Here is an 18922-nt window from a genome sequence, read left to right as displayed (position 1 = left end):
CCAGGTGGGCCAGACACAGAAGGGGGTGAGACAGAGCCCCCAGGCTGAACTCCCATCTCGGCTGTGTGGCCTGAGGCAGGAGGTTTCACCTCTCTGAGTCTCAGCTCCGAGCCTGTAAGGGGGGTGCGGACACACCGTCTCTCTCCAGGACTGTCGGCAGTACCGCATGAAAGGGCATCTGAAGGCGCCTGTTGTCATGGTCCCTCTAGCCAGCATGGTGAGGGCGTGGCGCCGTGTGCTCGGGAGGCTCTGGCAGACGGCCACAGACGGTGGCTTATAAACGAACAGCCTAGACGTCTGAGGTCAAGGTGCCCGGAGATTCGTGTCTGCTGGGAGCCCTCTCCCTGGTTCACAGATGGCCGTCTTTCTCACTGTGCCCTCGCAGGGAGGAACGGGTGAGAGAGGCGCTGGGACCCCTTCTATAAGGTCACTAACCCGTTCATGAGGCTCTCCCCTCCTGACCTGATCACTTCCGAGACTGATACCATCCCATCGGGGAGTAGCTTCCCAAGTGTGAATTCTGGGGAGACATTCAATCGATGGCAGGATGTTTCTGCATCTCCTCTCGCTGCCAGATGCTTCCGGAGGTCCAGCTCTGTGCTAGTTTCTCGAGAATCTTCACTCTTTTGGAGTCCCAGGTTGGAGACCCCAGTGCCCTCCCACCCCAGGCCCAGCCATAAACTGCCCCCCCACCTGCGCTGGATTACAGGCACTGTTGCTCATTTGGGGTCCGGGCTTCACAAAAATTCAACGGCTCTGCATTGACTGGGGGTCGGGGAGGAGAGGCGCGCTGGCCCTTGTTGGCACGAGGCCACGCTGCAGCCAGGCAGGCCCCAGCGTCCTGGCTGGGTCTGGTCTGCCCTCCTCAATCTCCCTGGCCTGGGGAAGTGAGGAGGACTCACCCCGACCACACGTGGGCCAGGCCAGCTCCCCCCACTCCGCTAGGCCGGGCTGCTCTCTTGGACCTTGGTGGGGTCTGTTGGATGCATGCTTGGACAGCCTGCCTGATCTCATGCAAGGTCCGAGGATGTCTGAAAATGCTTAAAAGCGTCAGCTCCTTTCAGAAGGATTTTCTTCATTTTGGCACAGTGGGATGTTTCTGGGCTGTGGGCTGCCCAAACCCTGGGGCGCCTGTGTTTATTCACCCAGTCAGGGAGGAGGCCGGGCCGGGAGGACCTGGCCATGGTGTCCTTGGAGAAGTGGCTCTCAGGGGCTTGTCCTGAGTTTCCTGGGGGGTGGGGGTGCATGCCTTCCAGCCCAGGAGGAAAGGAGGCCAGTTAGGTCGGTCCCTTCCAACAGCCAGGGTGGCCCGGCCATCACGGCCCTCAGTGCTGACAACCAATGGGGTCATCAGCTGCTGGCCCCAGCTAGTCCAACCGTGGCACCTGCTACCCACCCCAGGTCAAGAGGGCACCCCCAGGAAGAATCCAGAGGGAGAGGGGTCCCCAAGGCCCAAGAGGAGGAAAACTAGCTGGGCCCCTTTAAGAATCTGTGTTGCCAGAGGAGAGAAAATGCAGAGCAAGGCCTTTGGTGAACATCTGAGGGCTTGCAGTAACAGCTACCAGCTGTGTGAGGGGGCGCTGGGGGGCGGGGAGGCCGCCCAGCTCGGCTGGAGGGTGGGATGGGCTGAGGTCAGTCTGGGTGGGGACCAACCAAGAACAAATGTAGGGAGGACAACGGGCTGAAACAGGGAGAGTCATTTGTTCGAGGGCCGTGAGCAGTGCCGAGCCAGGAAGCTGCTGAGCCACCTGGGCCTAGAAGTTTCCATCGCCCTCGGGGTCTTTTCCCCAATCCTGCTGGGAGATCTTGAATCGCCCTGGCAGCCAGACAGCGAGGACAGTGGGAAGGATGGTTTCAGTCCCATGGGGGCAGAGGGGACAGGGGAGGGAAGCTTGGTGCCACTTTCTTCAAGCCACTCCCATAGTTAAGTTGTCTGGGTCTTCATTCAACAGGGGCGGTGTTTGGGATCTCCTTCTATCACGAGTAGTGCCGAGCACACACCTGTGAACTGTCCCTCAGCAACGCCCTTCTCCAGACCCATCACCTTGACCCTCACCTTCTCTTGCCTGGAAGCTTGGCTGCCGTGCCCTGAGTGGCCTTCCTGCTTTCCAGCTGTCTCCAACCCAGTGCCACGGAGCCACCGTGATTACTGTTCTCAGGTACACAACGGAGACATTGCTCTCTGCTTATACTCAGATGATGGCTCCCTGATAGCGAGAGGAGCTCCATCAGTCAGGATGCTTTGGGTTATGATAACAAATCCAATTCAGAAAGGCTACAACTCTGCAGAGGGTGTTTTGTTGGCATTAATTGGGAAATGCAGAAGCCGGGTGGCTTCGTGGCTAGCTGAACCAGCAGTTCAGCCATGTCCAGGGGACCTGGTGCAAGGCTATGGCTCCTTTCTGCCTCCCATAGCAGCAACTTTATCCTCACACTATTCTCCTCATGGTGCCAAAATGGCTGCAGTGGCTCCAGCTGTATGCCACATTAAAAGGCAGAATGAACCTCTTTTTCAGAACTCCTGTTCTGGTTATATATTTCTGTATAACAAATCACTCCAAAACCTAGTGACTGAATCTTGTATTTTGGTTACAAATCTGAGATCTGGGCTCAGCAAGAACGAGTTTGTCGTTGTTCCATGTGGCATCAGCTGGAGCAGATCAGCTGGGGTCTGGAGGATCCATTTCAAGATGGCTCGCTCACATGGTTGACAAGTGGCTGCAGCTGCTGGCCGGGAACTCAGCCAGGGCTATGCATTGGGGGCCTCAGCTCCTCCTTGCAGAGAGCTGCTTGGGTTCCCTAATGGCACGGTGCCTGGGTTCTAAGAAGATGAGGCAAAAGTGCATGGCATTTTTATGAGCCGGCCTTGGAAGTCAGGCAACATTGCTCCCACTGCACTCTGTGGGCTGAGGCGTCGCAGAGACCCTCGCAGAGTCAAGGGGAGGGGCTGCAGAGCCCACCACTTACTGGTGGAGTGTCGAGGTTGCACTGATGAGGAGCACGTGGGATGGGAGCTGTTGCTGGAGCCATCTTGAAAAATATGATCTGCCACAACCCCCCACAAACATCTCCTCCGTTCTCACTGAGCCAGTTTGGGGCACATGCCCAGCACGAAACTGGTAACTGAGGCCAGGGGATAGGTTGTGGATCCAGGGAAGACTCGGCTCTCCCCACGGTGTCTGGACTGTGTGGGGAGGTATGGATTCCAAACAAAACCAGCAGCATCCCCCAGAGAAAGGAAGGAGAAGCTCAGGGTGCACTCACGGTGTTCCCGACTCACCGGGGGCTGTGCTGAGTGCTTGACACTCATTCCATTGATTACTTCTTACGACAATTCAATAGCCTGGAGCTGTTGTTCTCCATACTTTACAAAAACCAAGGTTTGTAACTTGCCCAAGGGTATAAGGCCAGAAGACACCAGAGACAGAGTTAAAGGTCAGGCCCATCTGGCGCTGAGTCTACACTAGTGGCCAGTCCATAGCAAAGTCCGAGGCTTCAGGTCTGTGGCTGAAGAGAGCCGCTTGAATGTGGAACCACATAGCCTAGTGGCACTGGCAGCCATTTTGTAACCATGAGGCAATCCAGTCTGAAAAAGAAGCAGATGCATGGAGGAGGGAAGAACCTTGATCAAACGTGACAATGCCGTCCGTCCCTGGGGACTCTTCAGGTAAGCGAACCAGTAAACCTACTTTACCATTTAAGAGTCTCTATGTTTGGTGCATAGTTATTTATAATTGAGAGTATCTTTTTTTTTTTTTTAAAGATTTTATTTATTTATTTGACAGAGATAGAGACAGCCAGCGAGAGAGGGAACACACAGGGGGAGTGGGAGAGGAAGAAGCAGGCTCATAGAGGAGGAGCCTGATGTGGGGCTTGATCCCATAACGCCGGGATCACGCCCTGAGCCGAAGGCAGACGCCCAACCGCTGTGCCACCCAGGTGCCCCTATAATTGAGAGTATCTTAACCAGTGCAATATTTTTCCAGTTTCATTGTGGGATTGTCTATATGTCTCCCTATGCAACTGGGCAACAAGTGGCTTAGGAGAAGGGACCAGGCCTCAAGCATTTCTCTATCCCTGCTGCCCAGCACAGCATGTGACACTCCATTTTTCGAACCATACTTGAAGAGAAATGAGAGCAGGTGAAGCTATTCTTCCAGAATTTGGGGGTGTTTCTATCATAACCCCCCTTTCCTGCTTCCGTACCTGCTGAGGTCCATTCACTGCCTCTTGTTTTCAAAGCCCAAACACAGAACCTATGTTGTGATTGAGTCCCTCCAGATGTGACTTTGGTCAAAGAAGGGCAGGGGAGCCGTCTTCCCCGGGGCAGCGGGGCCATGGAGAGAGTGTGCGAGGAGCAGGGGTGCAGCGGGAGGAGGCCAGCCTTGGTGCTTCTCTGTTCTCAGCACAACGCATGGTGATAGATGTGGCCTCACTCCTGGAGCAGCCTTCAGCCCAGGACATGAAGCCATGCTTCAAGGCTGACTTTCACAAGGCAGATGTCCTCCCGCTCGCCCGGCCTATCAGGAGCGTTGGCGCATGAAGCTTCGCTGAGCATGATAAGAGAAAAACAGATCGTGTGTTCTGAGAGTATTTCTGAGAAAAGCTTCTCCTGCAGCCTGCCCTCCTCCGGGGTGTGGGTGCCCAAGGCCCATGCCCTGGGCCCACGGCGCTTCTCACAGAACCAGCCGGCCGGGGCCCATCCTCAGGCCGGTCTCGGAGTGGTGGCCACCCGTCTCCCCCACCTGCAAGAATATGGCGCCTGTTGTGACACTGGGTCTCCATGTGGTCTGCCTGTAAAAGAAAACTCCGAATCAGGAAGTGTAGACGAGAATAGTGTGAAAATCTCGCCCAACAGGGAGCCCAGAGCGCGAGTCCCTGGGCGTGTTCAGTCATGCCCGTCACTGACGGACCTCGGTGTCCTTACTCAGGGACATCACGATGTTGGACATTTTCTCACTGTCCTGAGGACAGTGGGTCCCTGTGCTCCTGTTCTGGGGTGTTACCCGAGGACTGGGAGGGGACTGTTGGACCAAGTCTGGATCTTCCACCAGAGCCGAGCACTTCAGGCAGCCAGGGCTCTGGCCCCTGGTGAGCTGTCCTCTGAGGAGGTCGCCCAGTGCAGATAAATACAGACAAACAGTGGGTGAGGAATGAAAAGTTAAGCTGAACCACACAGGGACCGCGTATTTTCTAAGTCGATAAACTCATGTTTGCAAAAACGACTGGACAGGTTTTTGGCAAATTGTGTGTTTGAGCCGGTCAGACCTAAAATAGAAGCCTAGCGGAGTGAGTCCCAGTGCCGTGGTCAGGACTGAGGTCTGAGCGGGGGGAGGGGCCGGAGGGGCCACGCAGGAGGTGGTGCTCTGGGGGCTGGTGGCGCTCCGTTTGCTGTTCTGGACCGCGTGCTCGCTTTGCCGGGAGGAACCAAGCCCCACCCTTACGATCTGTGCACTTCTCTGTGTGTATGCGGTATTTCAGTAAAATGTGGCCTCTCTATCCAGGGGACACATGACATTCCCTTTAAGGGGTGGGTCAGAGGCACTCCCCTCCAGCAGCCGAAGCTTGTGGGGTGACCCGTCCGAGCATCGCACCTGTCACGCCGCCCTGGCAAGAGGAAATCAGCAGGGGCTTTAGATCTCAGCCCCGAGTGCAAGCCGCGTGCTGCTCCTCTCGCGTGTGGCTCCGTGTGTGTGCAGGCAAGGGCCACGGCAGGGCTGGACGTGGTCGGCGATGTGCCTGAGTGGTACTGGGGAGGCCGGTGGTGCGGTCACAGGTCTGAGATGGCTGTGCTGGGTGCCCTCCTTGGGAGCTTGGGCTGGTCCTGGGACTGCCTTTCTGAGATCGTCACACCCTGCTTGGGACTGGTCGCCCGCACGCCAGCCTCTGGTACACGCCTGCCTGTGGCATGTCGCCCAAGATGTCAGGGCTGCCCGGCCCTTGAGCCACAGGTCACCCCATCAAATCCCCGCAATCACAGAGAACACAGCAACCACATTATTTCATAAGACACATGCAGAGTAGACACCGAGGGAGACTTCCGGGCCGTGGGGCTCGCAAGCCCACTGAGGCCAGCACTTCCTGCAGGCGGGCGTTCCTGCTGGTTCCGTCTCCTGCACTGCAGCATGGCCGAGGGTTGGATGGACGGAGGATCTCCGCAGCATTGGTAGAATGGCCTAGACCCAGCCTCGCTCCTCATAGGCTGCCTGACCTCCATAATCCCAAATCAAAGATGGTCTTGCTCGTCTCCCATATGGGAGGGGGCAGCTAGCCCACCCAGACCCCAGAAGAGATGCATGGTTCCATCACACTAGAGGGGGCACCTGGGGGCCGAAGGCGCTAGGCCGTGCCAAGACCCTGGTGCCCCACGGGGACAAGATGACATCTGGTGGGTGATGCTCAAGCTGGGCCGTGTGTCCTCTCTCAGCGAATGTCACGTTCAGGGAAACACCAAATCTGTGAGGGTGGGAGGAGTGGGTGGTGCCCAGGGGATCTGAGGGCAGTGAAACTCTTCGGTATGAGCTGTCCCGGTAAACGTACATCACCATGCATTTGTCCAAACCCTACACTGCACAACCCCGAGATCACCCCTAATGCCAACTCCGGACTCCGGTGAGTAAGAAGGTATCAATATTGGTTCAGTCGAGCAATGGACCACATGCGTGTGTGCCCCCAAATTCACGTTGAAATCCTGCCCCCCATGTGATGGTGTTGGGATGTGGATCCTTTGGGAGGTGATCAGGCCATGAAGGGGAGCACCCAACAATGCGGTTAGTGCCCTTGTCATTGAGACCCCCAGGAGCTCGCTCACCCCTTCCACCACGTGGGACACAGCGGGAAGACACTTAGGAAGCAGGAGGCGGCCTCTCACCCTGGTCTCAGACCTCCAGCCTCCACACCTGGGACAACGAGGTGCGCTGTCCCACCACGGCTATGGCAGTGCCCTAGCAGACTAAGACACTGTGACCGATGTGTCACACTGCGTGACCACAACAGGGAACACCGTGAGATGGGAGGACGGCAAGTCTGTACTATCTGCTCCGTTTTCTGTAAAGTTAACCCACCCTAAAAATTAAGCTCTATTCAATAAAAACAATGAATAATAAAGATTTAATGAAAGCGTCGCTCTTCAGTCCTCATCAGGACCCCCAGCCCTTGTCCCTGCCTGCCTTGCAGGGCGCCCGTGGCAGCTGCCCCCTCCCCACGGCGTGCCCACATTGTCACTCCATCCCAGCCCGCGTGTGTTTGACTCTCCCACCTATTCCCGTCCCCTCGTCTTCCCGGTGCCTTTAATTCCGTGTGCTCTTCCGCCGGCGAAGCTGTGCCTTTGCCAGCCCGAGAACAAGAAGCCAACCTCACCTCCTGCTGTCTCCCCTGCCCCCCACCCATGAGTCCCAGCCTGGGGCCACGCCAGCAGACCCTCCATGTTCTGGGGGCAGAGTGGGGGCAGGATGGTGTAAGTACTCGTCTGCCGGCAGTTGTCCTCCCCAGAGGGAGATGATGGGCACAAAGGTGGGGGCTGGTGGGGACGCCGTGGGACACCCTGGCTTCTGCCCCGTGCCTTGGACTGGGATCAGTGCGCGGCTGTGGCTCTCCAGGCGAGCGGGATCAGCCAGGTGCCACCAAAGCTCTTTTCCTGGGAGCGCGTGGCTCAAACCTTCGCCTCCTCTTCCCATATTGTCCCAAGTGTCCCCCGACAAGCCTGAGCAGCTGTCCCTGTCTGTCCAGGGAAAACCTGTGCCCTTAGCTGTCACCCGCATCTCCCCTCTTCCCTCCGCTCAGAGCCTGGGAAGCCTGCTGTACTTTGTGTCTCTACAGACCTACCTGCTCCGGACATTTCAGACAAAGGGACTCATATGTTAGGTGGCCTTTTGTGGCCGGATTCTTTCACCCGGCGCGCTACTGAGGCTCATTCCATTGCGGCAGACCGCAGTCTCCGTTCTTCTTACGGCCCCATAATATTCCATCTTACGGATGCACCATATTTTCACCCCGTCATCATTTGATGGACATTTGGGTGGTTTCCTGCTCCTGTTATAGCGCATCCACCGTGCACCTCTAAGCCTCTTCCGCGCGCTGTCTGGCGTTTGCTATCCGTGCCCCATGCTCTCCCCCAGCCCCACCACTGCCGCTGCTAACTCCCGTCTACCACGCACCCGTCTGCGCTCTTGCTCATGCCCGCAAATGGATGTGCCACCGTACCCTGACCAGCGCCGTTGGTACTGTGGTTCCCACGTTACGGATGAGGAAGCTCAAGTCCAGAGAAGTGAGGAGATTGGCCAAGGCCATGGAGGACAGGGGTGCTAATACAGGTCTGTTCTGCAACCAAGTCCTCCCAGTGCTTGGCATTTTGGCATTGAACCCGTCTGTAGTTGGGTGTTGTGTATTTAGGGCCCTCCCCAAACCGTAAGCCTCTTCAGGATAAGACCACGTCTCATGGCCCTCTGGTCTTAGACCCACTACGGTGCTGGACACTCCGTGCACGTGTGTTCCTAGGGCTCTCGTTGGTTTGCAGTCTGTGGGGGCTCTATGCTTGTTGTCTGCTCAGCATCCCTTCCCTTGCTCTCCTCCTGGCTACCGGATGGGCACGTGCTGCGGGCCTGGCCAATCAAAGCCCTCAATTCCACTGGCTGTCGTGACTGGCTCAAGGATAGGCACAGGATCAAAGCCTGGCCAATCAGAGCCTTCCTTGGGTATTTTGCCATAGCAACGGCTGAGGCCACCTGCTTATTCTTTGGGACTGGGAGCTATAAGGACCATCAAGCCTGGAGCTGCCGTTGGCAACTTCCTCCCACCTCTTGGGGAGAGCCCACGTCAGAATGCAATGCAGATGTTAGGAATGGTGCTACAGGAAACTAAAGACATGGAAAGATGTTCATGATAACTTCCTGGGTTTAAAATAAGCAAGCTACAAGTTAGAACATACATCATTACTTGCTACACATGGTTTCTTGTATGTATGGAAATGATCGCGTATATACACAGATGCGATTTTTGAAAATGGTTGCTAGATGCCAAAACATTAGCAGTTCTTTCTGATTACATGAGTAGTATATATTTTTTTCCTTTCTGTTCATCTGAACTTCGAAAACTCAGCCTGAATTCTGTCCTTTTTAGAAATTGTCATTGTTATTCTGTTTATTTTAACCCAGAGCTCCTGCAGACCCCTCTCAAGAAGTCTTTTCTAGTGCATTCCTCCCAGGAAGCACTTGGTTCAGCCTGAGCCATGTCATTGGCCTTTTAAGAGCACACAACTTTTCCAACAATCCCATTTCCTGCCCCGGTTCTGGGCCCTCCCCACCCTTGGCCACTCTGCTCACCTGGCAGCCCCCTGGGCCTCCAGGACTGGCAGTCCAGCTGTGTCTGAGTGACGCCATCCCCCAGTGTCTGCTGGACCCTCGGAGAAAGCCAGGCCTTTCACCCCCCCACTCGTCCTGCTGGGTGTTGTGTTTTCATTCTCAGCTCACAAGGAACCTGCAAAAAATATTTTCTTTGGCAGGCGATAAGGGAGTAGCAGCCCCGGACATGCCTTTCAGGCGACGTCCGAGCCCGGGGCAGCTGCTGCCCTCCACAGCTGCCAGGAGTTGTGGCCATGGGCAAGGCCAAGGTTTGGGCCTCATCCATCTTGAGTGACGTTCTTTCCCCCATCAGGTTTTGAGAGATCCCAAGGACTGGGAGACAGGCCCCACAGTGCCTTTCTTGCGGACCAAACTTCCCCCTGGTCCAATGGCCAGTATGGCAGGGAGGTGGGATCTGGCCCTCCAGGGGCCCAGACCCTGACTGCCTTCTCCCATTGCCAAAGGGAGAGGGTATAGGGGACTCACAGGCAGGCAATCAGGGACCCAAGGTCTCCCCCTACCCCTGCCCTAGTGTCTCCGTGTGTCCCTGCAAGAGGCGAGGGGCTCAGAAGGGGCCGTTCTCACTCTCCTTCTGAACAGGCCTGTCCTTCAGATCCCGACCCTGAGCCGTGTGTGGCAGTCACCTGACCCTGGCTGGCCCGTCAGATCCACACTCAAGAACAGGACCCTAGAGGGGAATGAACTGGATGACAGAGTGTGAACCAAAGGGCCACCGGGTTGTGGTGGGTCAGCCAGGCCGGCCTGCAGACGCGCAGAGAAGCCAGAGAGAGAAAGGAGCCAGGGAGAAGCAGGTGGCTGAGCCTGGCCAACCCCGGGGAGCAAGAGGAGGAAGAGCGGGGAGGGGACAGGGTCCCTGATGTCCAGCTGCACCCATCAGTCTCCTACCGTTCTCCTCATCCTTCAAATAAAGCCCACCTTTGTTCAACTATCTCACCTGGGTGTTTATTCCTTAGAACCCAAAAATCCAGATGGGTTACACTCGGGGCACCTATCCCCAGGTAGGAGGAGGTGTCCTCCCCTACCTGCAAATGGAGGGAGCCCTCTTCTTGTCCCTCCCGTTGGCTGGGAGGCCCCTTTTGCTACTCCTTTCCAAGGGCCTTGAGTTCTTTTTTTTTTTTTTTTAAGATTTTATTTTATTTATTCGACAGAGATAGAGACAGCCAGCGAGAGAGGGAACACAAGCAGGGGGAGTGGGAGAGGAAGAAGCAGGCTCATAGCAGAAGAGCCTGATGCGGGACTCGATCCCACAACGCCGGGATCACGCCCTGAGCCGAAGGCAGGCGCTCAACCGCTGTGCCACCCAGGCGCCCCGGCCTTGAGTTCTTGAAGAAACTGCTTGTCTGGGTTGGGACATCTCCCCCAACCCTGGTGTCCAGGGAGTGGATTCAGGGCAGAGGGGCCTTCCAGATTATGAGCAAAAGTCACCGGGCAACCTAGTTCAGTGGGCCCTAAAAAGTATGCTGATCGGGCATGTGGCTGGTGGCAAACGGTAACAGGTTTCAGAGCGTGGCAGACTTGGGTTTGATTCCTGGCTCCAGCAGCTTCCAATGTATGCAAACTGCTTCTTGCTTCTCGGCCCCTTCGGACCAGTAGCATCTAGGACTCGCACATGCCGGACCCCTTCCCAAACCTCTTCAGACTGCGCTGCTGCTAGGCTCCCATTTCGCAACAGGAAGGAGAGGTGGGCGGGGGTGAGCAATGGGCACCAGTCCTGCAGTTGGTGACGAGAGATAAGCCCTGGGTTATCTGATTCTGGGGAGCTGGTTCTGCCCCAAGGGAAGAAAAAAGAGTCTTGCGGTATGATAATCCCTCATAAATACAGAAGTTAACGGGTTTCCTCTACACAGAGGAAGGACAGATAACCCTTCAAAAAAAACCCTGCTCGGGGCGCCTGGGTGGCGCAGTCGTTAAGCTTCTGCCTTCGGCTCAGGGCGTGATCCCAGCAGTCTGGGATCGAGCCCCACATCGGGCTTCTCCTCTAGGAGAAGCCTGTTTCTTCCTCTCCCACTCCCCCTGCTTGTGTTCCCTCTCTCACTGGCTGTCTCTCTCTGTCAAATAAATAAATAAATCTTAAAAAACAACAACAACAACAACAACAAACAAACAAAAAAAAACCCCTGCTCTTCCCCAATTGACACAGGAACGACAACGTCTGGGATTTGCTTCAGAATAACCCGCCGGGCCCGGGGCCGAGGGGTTGGTGGCTCTCCAAGCTGGGTCTGGGTGCCTGGGTGAGCGTGACCCTGTTCTCTGTCCGTGTGAATATGCGTGCAAGTTTTCCTAACAGAATGTTTTTTAAAAAGTAGCAAGAAGAAACAGGGCCAGGGTGGAGGAGCGATGCTGTGAGGGCTGTCACGGAGCAGTGAGCCCCCCAGGGAAGGGAGCCCGGGAGCCCCTCCCCACGGCCGCCGCCCACCGCACCCCCTCCTCACGCCTCTCCCTGTTGACTCCCTTGTGGTCCAAGAACCTTCGGCTCTGAGTAATACATGTGCACTCTCTTGGCGGGACATGTGTTTCCAATCATTCTGCTCGGCAGTGAGTCAGCCCCGACAGCTGCTGCCTGTCTGTCTCCCACCTCTTACCTTCAGATCAGCCATGACGACAGCCCAGGCCCCGCTCCCACCCCAGGTCTGCGCTCAGCCCGCCGGTCAGCGCACAGCCCCTGTCTTCTCCCACCTGTGCTCACTCACGAAGGCCCGTCCTTCCATCTGGGACAGTGCCCTCCTCGCCGACCCCCACCCCTGACGGGATAACTCTTACCATTGTCCAGGTCTCATAGTGCAGGCCGGACACCCTCCCTCTGCCACCCCCAGGCCCTCTGGCCCTGCAGATGCCCATCCAGCACCCACGCCCGCTTGTAATTCTTTCTGTAGGTGCTTCTGCTAACGGGTGGCTCCTGCTGTGGGAGGAAAGGAGCCATGTCTGTTCCTTCCAGGCCCCCAGCACCTGCACAGGCCTGGCTGATGGCAGGTGCCCAACACATGCGTGTTGAATAGGTGAATGAATGAACAAATGAGCTGTAACCTTAAGAAGCAGGGAGTTGTGGGAAAGCCAGACACAAAGACAAGTAACCGTTTAGAGAAAACGCAAGGAGTCTAAGGAGTCCAGGCGATGGGCTATGAGGGGCCGTGTCCATCATTGCCCCTGCTAAGGGCATCCCACTGTCCACACAGCCCCAGCTGGGCACCTCCCTAGGATGGAAATCAATCACAGGCCACCTTCGGCTGGCTGGGCCGGCTGCCTGCGGCACCATGAGGAGGGATCTCAGGCCACATCCAGCTTGGTGGGGAAGGAGTGCTCCGGGTCTGATGGGGGCCGGGGGCAGGGAACACAGGCTGACTCCCCAAGGAGTCAGGCCACGGTCCAATGTGATGGGGAGCACTGACGGGGACCCACAACTCCCTCACTGCTGGAGCATCACCCACCGAGACCCCAGTGTGGGCATCCAGGTCACACCTGTTGGGGGGTTGGCCGAGTCATAGCGGGAGAAAGCAGGGGACACCAAGAGGCGGCTGGCTATTGGCCTTGTTCCTGGGGCCACGAATGCCAGGACAGAGCCAGGGTTCCCCAGGAAGAGGACAGAAGCAGCAGGGTGTGGGGCAACACGGCTCACACTGTCCCACCTGCACCCAGGGGCTGGACAGGCCGGGGAGATGCAGGCACCGGACTGAGAAACTGCCTTTGGGCCCCTCTCGCGTGTGGAGCTGGGCAGGCTCTCCTAGCCAAGGAGAGGGCATGGGTGCCAATGAGCCAGACCCAAACTCCAGAAACCAGCTGGAAACGGTGGTAAGGACCCAACGACTCACTTTCCAAGGAGCCAGGTCCCTCCTTGTCTTTCTCATTGCTCTGCTGCCTTCTGATCTTCTGGCTGGTGACCTGAGCCACCCCTTTCTGTTGTCTGGCATTTCAGTTCAAGGTGGGGGAGCGCCTTTAGGAATTCTGACCCCTCACCCCGTCCACCCCTGGGTGCCGTCCAGGGGCTGGGCCCTATTCCACATATGCCAAGGCTGGTCAGGGAGGGAGGGAGGGAGGCAGGCTGGAATCTGAATGTGACAAGAGCCTGGGCCGGGGGTGCGGTGCTGCGGGCTACACTGAGAACCCCAAGCATCCCTGAGAAGAGAGAGCCAGGGCAGAGGAGTGGAAAGAAGGCAAGGCAGGAACATAGGAAGAAAAATAGGATGGGGAGAGGGAAGGAGAGAGAGAGAGGAAATTCCTGGGCACAGTCCTAATCATAGCCTTGAAATGAAATTTACTGCTGCACTCAGCATGGACGCCAGCCAGGGCTGCCAAACCAGCCCCCCTTCTGTTTGGATTAGGCGATGACATCATGGCCACGGGCCCATCACTGCCAGCACCAAAGAAGAGGAGGATGGCGGCGGGAAACCTGAGCCTCCAGCCCCTGGGCTTCCAGGGAGGGGAACCTGAAACCAGTAGAAGTCAGCCTCAACACACCCCTGCGGAGCTGGCCCGCCAGTCCCTGTCTGCCCTGCTCCTGGCCGGCACCTGGTCCCCCAGGTCGCCAGCGGAGGTGGCCTCCAGAGCAGGCCAGGGATGGACAGAGGAGCGCTGGGTTCCCGGCTCTGCTGGCTGGCCCTGCTCCCTGACCCGCCCGTGGAAGGAAGCACATGACACATGCCCAGGGCCAAAGGCGATGGCTTGGGCACGGGAGAACACGGAGCGGCGGGGCTTGTGAGCCGGCGCTGGCTGGACTCGGCCTGCTCCTCTGGGTTTCACAGGAAGGGAGTCAAGGCGGGGCCAGAGGAGAGCCCGGTGCTGGGGGCCTGCAGGACGGGACACCCTCTGCGTGAGGGGAGCAGACCCAACAAGGCCTCGGTGGGGAGAAGCCGTGCCGACTCACAATCCAGGTGGAACGAGGTCTGCAAAGGCTTCGGCCCAGGGGACGCGGTGGTGACGCCAGCTCGCCTCCCCGGAGGGAGGAAATGTACGTGCCGCCTGCTCCCAGACAGCTCAGATGTGGCGGCCACTTCAAGCCAGTGACTTCATGGGCCTGCCTGCTCACCAAGGGACAGCCTCCCTCCCGCCCGCCCTCCCTCTTTCTGGAGTTACTCTCGACTGGATCAGAGCAACACCGGCGGCGCGGCGGGTGGTGCTGGGACGGCTGCCCGGCCTGTGTAGGCTGCACGCTGGGGAGAGGGCGGGGCCGACAGGCAGGCAGGCACGCAAGGTGGGTGCCCGGGCTCCACTGCCTTTTCCTGTGGGGCGCCTGCCTGGGAGGAGAGGATGGGGGTGCCTGGAGGGGAGGCAGACCGTGAAGGAGAGAGAGGCCAAGGCCCCGAGCAGAGACGGCATATAACAGAGCCACGGATGCGGCCAAGGGAAGCCGCGAGGGGAGCAGGAGCTAAGGGCAGCGTGGGTAACGGGGTGGGATCACCGAAGTAAATGCCTCGAGTTGCTGTGGCCCGGGCAGGCCTTGACAGCGCCACGCAGAGTCCAGGAAATAGCCGTATTTCTGCCCCAGGAGCTATCCATTGCAGGGCTGAAGCTTCTTCACCTGAAAACTGCTCTCCCTGCTGCAGGGGCAGGATAGGACGCTCCTCCCGGGTCACCCAGGTCCCCGCCACCTGGAGACATTCCACGAACTCTGTGGCGAACACCCCCTTCCTTAGCTGTCTCTACCCACGCACCTGTGTAATTTCATGTAAGTGGGATATGGCGTGTGCTGTTCGCTCACGGACACGTGCGCAAAACAACCCTTTAAATATCCCTTGCCCTCCCTGTCTCCCCAGAGAGCCCACGTGGACACACTGGTCCGCCATCCCGCGTGCCCTTGTCCAGGTCACACGCTGGCACAGCGACCTCCCACGTGCACTAGCGTTTGCTCTTAAAAAATGGAATCTTGTTTGTCTCTCTCTGAATTTTGTTTTCTCAAGTTCAAAGATTTTATCAAACTTCCTTTGCTGGTGGTCATCAACCAGGTGGTTTTGCTCCCCCACGGGGACGTTAGGCAATGTCTGAAGACGTGTTGGGTTGTCACCACTTGGGGGGGTGGCGTTTAGAGGGTGGACGCCAGCGATGTTGCTCAACACCCACAGTGCACAGGGCACCCCCCCCCCCCGCAAGAACAATCTGGCCCAGAGGTCAGCGCGGCAAGGCAGAGAAGTCAGGCCTGGCCGAAGAGGGTTAATAAGGGCATTAATGAAATGAATGAATGTGGAAGGTCCTCGAGCGTCTGCCGCTGGTCATGGACGTGCTAACTGTCCAGAGAACTGCAGCCCATCCCCAGGCCACCGTCCGCCCTGCCTCTGTTGACTCACCTTCTTGTCATCGGGGATGTTCCTCACCAGGGAACATGGGGAACAGATATCTGGGCTGGGGGGGCACCACCTGCCTCTGTGGCCATGAGTCAGACACCCAGACCGGATAGGGGCCACTGTGGTCCCGATCCCTCTCCAAGAGCCATGCAGCCCACAGCCCCAGACACCTCCCCGATATCCAGGCACACTGATGTCCCCCGGGTCCCCACACAGCCACCAGCTCCCCACCGCCCCAAGACCTGCCCCAGGCACTCCACTCTTTCACATCTAGCTTCCTGGGCCTTCGGGGCCGATTTTAATGCCTGGACACTGTGGAGCGTCTGGCTCTCTGGAACTTTCCAGAAGGAGTGTGGAGGCTTCAGCTCCACTCCAGCTGTCTCTAGGGAGAGAACACACTCCACACACCCGGGAGACAGTGGATCGTCTCCAAAGGGAGGGAATGAGTCTATGGAGAAGACACACTTCCTGTGTGTCGCCCCATGCTGGGTGGACAGGGCCTCGTGCCCGAGGCCTGGGAGGTCACTCTGACTCTGTTTACCTGACAGGAGCAGGAGGGAGGAGGCACTGGTATTTCCTCCTGGGCCTGGTCAGTGTTTACTCGGCCCAGCCAAGCTTGGGACATGTTTTCGGGGCGTGCCCCGACATGAGTGGGACGGGTCACAGCTCTGCTGGGCTCTGGGTTGGAAACCTCTCTTGGTGGGGGAGGGAGGGGCGGGGTGAAAGTTTCTGGTGGGCAGTGGTGGGCCCAGGAGTGAAGTCCCCTCCCCGGCTGGCCTGGCAGGTGCTGCCTCCTCTTGTCTGTCCCGAGAGTCAGCCTGGAGTCAGGCTCTGGGGCAGATACAAGCTGAGGTCCAGCAGGCTGTAATCAGAAAGGATCCCCGGGAATAGGCTGGGGTGTCCTGCCTGGCTCCCCTACCGACCCGCTCCCTGGTATCAAAGTAGAAGAGGCTGGTTAGCCTCGAAGGCAGCAGAGAGAGCTACCGGCCCCGGGCCTCTTCCTTCCGGACTCCTCTGCACGGGTGTGGGTGGGGTGTAGGCAATCGGACCCGTCCTCCTTCTTGGGGGCGGGGATTCTGAATGTAGCCCTTGCCCCAAGGTCATTCCGAATTCGTCAAGCCCTCTTGACATGGAGTGGAGAGGGAGTGAGAGAACATCTTGTTGATGTCGTAGGGATTCCGATCGCCTCCTATCTTCAGTATAGTCCTTATCTCAGGTCTCGGTTTCCTTGTTTTTGAGGTGGAATATACCGCCTGGAAGAGCAGGTCGAGGATAGGAAGAGGAACAGAGAGGTCCGCGGGAGCCGAGGCTCCTGGGGGCATCCGGTGGCAGTCAGATGGCCGGGGTGGGGGACATGGAGCCGGAGGAGGGGGCCTGGGTTCCAGGGACTGCGCCATCCCTTTGCCTGCTATGCCTTCCTGAGAGTCATTGACACGTGGGGCCTCGTGGTGACAGACCACACGTGCACCAGATTCTGGAGACCGCGTCAGCCCTTCAGAGCAACCCATTAGGAAGGGGTTTTACCAGCATTTTGTGGATGGGGCGGCAGAAGCGTGGTGGGGCTAGCGAGGTGGCTGGGCTGCTGTGCCTGAGTCATGCTGGCGCCCTCGGCCCCCACTCCATCCTTACAGAGGGACCTGCGCAGCCCCTCCCCTCAAATCCCTCCCAAAGCACCCAACTCACTCAGAATCAAAGGTGCACTCCCCCCCCCCCAGGCCTTCTGGCAAGTGGGTCCTAGCTGGCTCCTTTCCCTTTCTCTCCTCCTTCACTGGCGCAGGGGTCTTTCCACTCTCTTCGGTGGATTTCTGAATGTCCTGCTCTTAGGACAGTGACCACTGTAGGTTCTCCGATAAGCACTGTTGATGGGAGGGAGGGAGGGAGGGAGGGAAGCAGAACAGGTCCCTTATTTCCACCCGCAGGCAGTGGTCTGCACCCCCCACCTTGTGCCACCATCAAATCTACCACGAGGATAGTTACCACCCCTCACCCGTACTTGATCGCTAATGTGTGTATCTTGCCTAAAGGACAGGGTGCCCCTAGGTTATGTTTCTCTCATAAACTAGCACATTGACTTTGGATTCTGTAAAGTTCAACAGCTTTTTGTTCCACTTGTAATAAAGAAAGAAGGGCGGGGGAGGCAAAGGTCATAGGCAGCCATCATGTTATAATTTTTGAATTAACAACTAAAAAGTTAGCATCCTACATCATTTCAAGACGACATAATTCTATTTTACGGGAACAAAAGCTGGAAAAGTGACTTTGGATTTGTCAGGGTGCTAAAAATAACCAGGTTGCCTATTTAACTTTGCTCCCAGTTGTGTGCTGCAAAGACAATAAACAGAAAGAAAACGTTTTTTCCAGCCTTCCAGTATTTTCCAGTCTCCTATGGGCAAGTCAGCACCACACAGTTTAGTGGGCAATCACTCCTCCGTTTACAGCCCTCCAGCGAGATTACAGACGTCCTGTGGGCAGGAGCGGGGACCTGCGTATAATAGGACCAACCACAGAGGGGCTCTGTGGGCAGACTGGGTGACAGGCACACAGGGACCCTGGTGGCCACACTTCACAGGCTTCTCTGCACCTCCAAGATCTCGGCCTTTCCTGGAACACTGAATTGTTTTGGGGAAAGTCCTTCAGTCCCACATTTGTGGGCGAAGGGAGGGAACTGTGAGCAGAGCCCAGCAAATGCTTTCCTCCAATGCTACTGCCTCCTGGACTCCTAGGCCCACCCCTCTGGCTCTTGTTGGCTGGTCAAAAATATGGCCAGTTTATATAAAATCCTGTTTTGTTCATAGTAACCACTCCCCCTCCCCCTCCATCTGAACTGGCCAAGCACACTTAAAATTCTAAGACCTCCTTTTGTAAAAGTCGTCTTCATTACTGAAGACGCTTCCCCAGGCCACCTACCACGGGGGACGTGAGCAGGGGGCGGCGGGGAATACCCCTGCTCTGAAGCGCACATCCCTTTTGCTCAATCCCTAGCGAAGGGACCCTAGGGGTGGAGGGGAATCAGGCAGTGCACGCCGCCTATGCCCAGCTGGAGGGGAAGGGGCGGTGGGCGGGTGCCTGGTGCCCTTGAGGGGTGGGCTGCGAGTCCCAAGTGCTGAGTCAGGGCCCCCTGGGCGCCGCCAGCTGCCACCCCGACCTCGGCCGATCTGGGGGGTGGTGAGGGGGCTGGGGAGCTGCGGGGGCTGCGGGGCGCGGCCGGGGGCCAGGTGCGCAGCTGCGGGCCCCCAGACGTGTCTGCGGGTCCGGGCATAACAAAGCCCCGTTTGGGGGAGGGCGGGGAGG

This window comes from Ailuropoda melanoleuca, chromosome 13, assembly GCF_002007445.2.
Source record: "Ailuropoda melanoleuca isolate Jingjing chromosome 13, ASM200744v2, whole genome shotgun sequence".
Taxonomy (NCBI): Eukaryota; Metazoa; Chordata; class Mammalia; order Carnivora; family Ursidae; genus Ailuropoda; species Ailuropoda melanoleuca.
The sequence above is the reverse complement of the archived record's forward strand: the minus strand, read 5'-3'. Positions refer to the sequence as shown.